The 6131-nt window shown below is 48.2% G+C and overlaps 1 non-coding gene across 1 annotated transcript; it reads right to left on the bottom strand.

Moving 5' to 3' along the window:
* Nucleotides 1–2454: 2454 nt before the first annotated feature.
* Nucleotides 2455–2527, bottom strand: TRNAV-AAC (transfer RNA valine (anticodon AAC)). The gene has a single exon. It is a non-coding gene; the product is annotated as a tRNA-Val (tRNA).
* Nucleotides 2528–6131: the final 3604 nt, after the last annotated feature.

Here is a 6131-nt window from a genome sequence, read left to right as displayed (position 1 = left end):
TACTACCGGCTCCATATCTTCGAGGCGGCACCGCCCTTATAATCTTTGTCGCGTCGTCGGTCTTTGCGTGAGCATCTGAACTTGTTATTTTTGTCAGCGGCACGAGCGAAAACTGATGAAAGCCTGCTCAATCAGCGTCGGTGGGACGCAGTTACCGCTATCGTGGGCATCCGGTTCCCAGGCCCCTCAAAAATAATTGAATGCCAGCGAATCTGCAGAAGGCGCGAGGCCGTTCTTGGGGTATTCGCGTCGCACCCGCAGCAACCTAGTTGCATGACACTGATTCGATGGCTCCAAGTTTACTGAAATTAAATTGTGGGGTTTTATGTACCAATACCACGATCTGATTACGAGGCACGCCGTAACTGGGGAGTACGGAATCATTTTGACCAGCTGGGGTGAGGTTCTTTAATTGACGTGCACCGATATCTAAGCACATGAACGTTTTTGCATTTCGCCCCCAACGAAAGGCGGCCGCCGAGTATCAACTACCACCTGTATCAACTGCCAGAGGAGGTCAACCCGGCGCGCCTCTGCCTAACTTCGTCATCCGCGATGCTTCGCTCAGTTTGTCGTTCCCCACTTCGCTCAACGTTACTCACATTTTCCTCTAGGTGGCGTTACTTTGCCGCGTGCTCGCGCTCCTTCGCACTTTCCCCGGCGCACGATTTTCTTCACCTCCAGGCGCCGTCCTCGTACGCTTGCTTCGCGGCTTCAGACAGACACCGCCGATTTGAAACGCTGGACGGTTACACTTGCGCGGTAAAGTGAATGAATGATAGCCACTGCGGCCGCGACAGTTCCTATTTATACAATGTAAGCAAAGGGTGACCTACGCACGTGCTCAGATGCCATTTCAGTCAGGTACGGCTTCCGAGCTCGGAACGGCGCTCCTTGGTCTCTAGTAAAGATCTCGGAGGCCACAAGTTACGCAGCGCCGAGCGAACTCGGCACCGAGAGAGGATGCCAGGCGCCCCTCGTGGAGCGCCTAATGAATGGCGCTGCGGGCACCGTTTTTGAAAAGAAATAGGGGGACACGAGGTTCACGAAGCATGCTCGAAAATGATAGTCAATGCTCATACGCGTGTTGCTCAAGCGCATTAATCATTACATTACTTCGAAACCTGCGGCTACTTTCTCAATTCCCTGCATGCTCAGTTATTTCCCGTGCAGCGGAAACCAAAGCGGCATTGACGCACAACACCGCGTTAGATAGCAAACGGCCAGCAATGCGGTCACGTCGAAAGAATTATGAACAACTAATAAGAAAACTCCATTAGGCCCGACTGATGCCTCAAACTGCACACCCTTTCCTGAGTCTTTACTGCTTTTGACTGACTCAAGTGTTGACAGATAATACACTGCACTTGTGAAACAACATTGCCAAAGTTGATTAAGTTTTCTTCTCTGATCACTTAAAGCTACCCGATTGTGCCGTGATGCTTAAAACCGCTTCTCTTAGTGTAAAACGTTCCCGCAGTACTTCGTTAAACCCCATATAGCATAAACTTTTGTGGGTGTCTCTCAAGAATAACTTAAAATATTCTCCCCGTTGATGCATGCAACTTTGTAGGTTGATCGGCTTGTCGTGTCTCCATATACATAATTAATCTTACCAACTTTTAGTTCTTTTTCCGACGGGTACCAGGGTAATGATGGCTTGTCGGCTTTGTTTCTGGTTCTTTCGTTAGGTATAATATGCATAAAAGTTTTGATCCGACTTTGCTTGAGAACTATCGGGAAGTGCTTTATCACTTACGAGCAGCACCACACACACAAAAAAAATGAAAAAACGGATGCGCCGGCGAAAGACTCGTTCAGGCAATAATTAAACTTAAGCTGCAATAGAAAGCTTTCAACTCAGATCCTGAAGCACATACTTAAGCTACCGTAAGAGACGGCAGAATAATTTTAGTGCGACACTTAGAGACAGCATTAAAAACGTGTCGCGCATATTTGTGATGCGTTAGCCAGCCTCCAAGGCAAATGTCCTGTTGATATCTATCTATCTATCTATCTATCTATCTATCTATCTATCTATCTATCTATCTATCTATCTATCTATCTATCTATCTATCTATCTATCTATCTATCTATCTATCTATCTATCTATCTATCTATCTATCTATCTATCTATCTATCTATCTATCTATCTATCTATCTATCTATCTATCTATCTATCTATCTATCTATCCGGCCACGGAAACACCTGAAGTGGTCGACGAACGTTTGTCAATATCGGGTCGAAGTTAAATACATTCCAGCGCGTCTCTCACTCTTCAAGACAGGCCAGTCGAGGGAGAATGAAATGAAAACACCGTCTCCTTCTAACGGTGACGCTTTTGTCCCCTATTAAACAGTTTCTGTAAATTGCCAACGCGCCCTACTTCCCAAGATGCCCAGGAAAAAGTAATCTCACCTGCCTATGAAAAAAGTTGCTAAAAAAAAAACTACTGTTCTTGCCAGGGATCGAACCTGGGACCTTCCGCGTGTTAGGCGGATGTGATAACCACTACACCACAAGAACAACGAGTCTTAGGCCTCGCAATAGAGAAAATCTTCGTACAAAAAGATCGCATGCATTTGAGGTATTTTGTTAGTTTTGTTGGGCATACGTTGTAGCAGGTCGCCAAATTAAAAGAAAATGTAAGAAAAAGAAACGAAACGGCCGCGACTTCTGCGCCACGCAGCGCTGTTAAATAGCACTACGTGTAATTGTGTCATAGCGCAGAAGCAAAGGGCCATGCCGCTATCACACAGCTGATTGTAGTTTAGATAGAGCAAACGTGTAGCTTTTTCATTTTTGGTGGACCAGGGTGGGAGCAAACGTTTAACGTCTATTGGGCGCTGTAGGATCTACAAAAAGCGCTGTGCAGGTCCGTTTAAGGTGACGGGCACATGTGTGCACGTAGACAAGCCAGCCGGCCAGCCAGCTCTCACTGGCGTTCATACTTCTTTTCTTCGTTTATTTTCCTATCCTTCCTGTACTTGATTGTATATTCTTCAGCGACACATGCAAAATATATTCGATTCCTTATTCGCACTCCTAACAATCAGCGACCGATTGTTCCGCTTTATCTAAACTACAATGCGTTGTAGGCACGTTTTTGAGTTCCATAAGTGTCCTTCTCCAGAATAAAGCATTGAGAAAGGTAGCGTGCTCACAATTACGCCACTGCCGAAAATTTACACCAGGAGCGAAATAGACTACACTCGGTTGCTGCAATAATAGCTCCGTACATGTCTGTTTGAGGTCAGTGCCACCAGATGCCGCCACCTAACCGGTTACTCCCGTTTATATCTCCGACCACACGGCACTCAACAAAAGGCAAGAAATTTGCGGTCCAACTAATAGAGAGTTTTAGCCCAGCGGGTTTACGGCCAGCGGAGCGGAGCGGTCTCCACCGTTGCGCCAGCGGAGCGGCTCGCGAAAAAAGAATTTTAGCCCAGCGGATCACCCGCTCGAGCGGGGTAAAGAGCGGGGCGCTCTGCTGCCCCACCTAGTGGTTCGAATAGGAGTTACTGAGAATTGAAATTGAATTACGCTTGCTTTTATTATGCAAGAAATGTTGAATAAAGATATATTACATGTTCTCAGTGCATTATTTGTTAATAATGTACTGAGTACTAATGTACGGGTCAGCGCGGCAGTCGCCGTCTTCGATGCAGAACTGCCGGCGTTCATGTTCGCGGCTGCCGTCTTGCATTTCCCATACACGCCCGCGCGCCCTTACGCACGCTCGCGCGCTGCGTATACACCAGAACACCGTGAATTCAAAGGGCGCCGCCATATTGATGAGCGCCGGTCGCGCCATCTATCCCAAGCGCCGCGAAGTAGCAGGCCTGGGCTGCCACGCCGGGAGATGCGACCCGGCGCGAAAGCGAAACTTGGGCTTTTTAGCTGGGCGGAAGGCGTGTTTCACGTTTTTTCTAACCTGTCATTTTCGCTGTCTGGATTCAATCAAACTTCAAGACCTCGTGCAAGTCCACAATGGACAAACTGAGTGCTGTGCAGACTGCAGAAGCGAATACATCGGGTAGGTACGCTATTACGTTTCTACAAACCGCGCGCTATATGCTAGAACACCTGTGAGCTTTTTGGCACGTAACCTGTGAAGGAATTTACAGCACTGTGTTGGTGCCATATATTATTAAAGCACGCAGAACACTGTCATCTGCACTTTCAGTTTGGTCTTGTTTGTAATGGTCTCTACTGGGTTGGCCACGCTTGGCAACCAACTGGCGAGGTCGTTTGACTGCCTGGTTAGCAGACGCCTGCCCTTCACCACCTGCACCCTGAAAACAAAATAGATGTTATAGTAAGAAGGGCTGTAGTTCTTTCCCATGCCATCACTTTTGCGAAGATATAAAGTCCTCTCAAAATGAAATAGAAAATACACCAGGCCAATTGTATCGTGCAACCACTTAAGAGTAGAGTAGTCTGCTTGTTCGAGCCTACAGCACTCGAACAAGCAGCATATGATGCTAAACCTGCACTCATTGGAAAATGAGGTACTACAGTAGTTATAATGTTCAACTACATGTGCAGTCAAAGCCCGTATAACAGGGCGAGCATGACAGATGCAGGTGTTGAACAGTTGCACAAACCATGACAGGGCACGTAAAATTACCATCCCTACTTAAAGCTGCATCATCAGGACCCCTTTGGTACAAGACAACAACCGCACCTGCATTCCAAGAAATTAGCCCCACCAACTGCAGCTACCTGATACCAGACCTGTTTCGCTTGTGCGAGGCCATCGGATTGTTGGCGCTCCCTTAGAAAAGAAAACAGTAAAAAAAAAAACTAGTGAGAACGATCAAAATTTTGTTACAAAATACAAGAATAATTAAGCACCTTATTTTCCTCGCCATGTGAACGAAAATATTTTGCGCTTTGCCCCGCATAACAGCCCGCACGCAGTTTAGAGCTCGGGAGGCTCAAATGAATTCGTTACGAATGACACCTGCAACACCAGCTCGTAAAGGTAGGTGCGCTGCAAGAACACCTTCGGCGACGAGTAGTCGTCGTTTACGTTTTTGTGGACGCATGCTACGTGACGAGCAGACTTCGGTTTACTTTCATTAGCAATAACGCTCACCAGCAAGGCCTACAACTTGTCGTTCACGCTTAATGGTCATTCCGTGCACCAGCTGCAAGTATCGCTAACCGCAAACTCAACTGTTCCGCTTAACCGTCGGGAGCTCTGCCTGAATGAAAACACGAAAAGGCTTGCCTTTTTGTTATAGCCAAGGCGAAGCACCGGCGCGGGATTCTGCTCTGTAGGCTTGTTGCCCAGAAAGTGCTCGGAGCAAACCTGCGTATTACGTTTGTAGGGCGCAAAGTTGAACGTGGCACCAAAATATACACAGATAGAATACTCACTCGTGCATTTTCACTGGGTTGGTAGTTCTTCCTATTCACTGCAGCTATCCACCGGTGGCGCAGCTTGGCATTCTTCGTTGCGGATGGAAATCGGCGCAGGCTGAAAACGCCGCACCGGCACGATTCCCTACGTGTGTTGTGCTCTTCGCAAACAGCGCTAAGCAACCTGCTCCTTTTCCGCTGGTTGTTTTGGCATCCAAACACGACGCAATGATGCCCAGATGACTTCTTCTACTTTAGATCCGTGCGAACGGGCACATTTCCGCACTTCGGAGCCCTAGAGCGGGCGCTTGCCATGTCTACTGGCCGCCGGCGAACACACTTTGGCAGCCCAGTGCAAAACAGCGCCGGTCGACCGGGCAACCCGGGTGCGAGAGTATGCGTTCGGTTAGTCTGGGTGCGAGACTAGCGTGTTCTGGTCTATACCCTCCGCTGGGAAGTGCTTTCCAGCGGGCGTAAACGCTGCTCCGTAAAACCGCTGGCCGCCTCAGCGTGGTGCGCGTGCGCAGTCGCGTCTCCGCTCCCCCGCTCCGCTCCGCTGGCCGTAAACCCGCTGGGCTAAAACTCTCTAATACCCGTGTCACAAGGGGACGCGCCAACTCATTTAGAGGGAACGCGAGACTTCCTAAGAGAGTTCAACCTCAAGGAAGTTGTGGTTGTGCCAAATTTTTATTTTATTTTATTTAGAAAACACCTTACAGGCCCTGGCAAATATTGAGTAAGGGGGGGCAACGTAACAAGGAAC

This window comes from Dermacentor albipictus, chromosome 2 (genome assembly GCF_038994185.2).
Source record: "Dermacentor albipictus isolate Rhodes 1998 colony chromosome 2, USDA_Dalb.pri_finalv2, whole genome shotgun sequence".
In the NCBI taxonomy this organism is placed as follows: domain Eukaryota; kingdom Metazoa; phylum Arthropoda; class Arachnida; order Ixodida; family Ixodidae; genus Dermacentor; species Dermacentor albipictus.
This window is presented reverse-complemented; position numbering and strand designations above follow the sequence as displayed.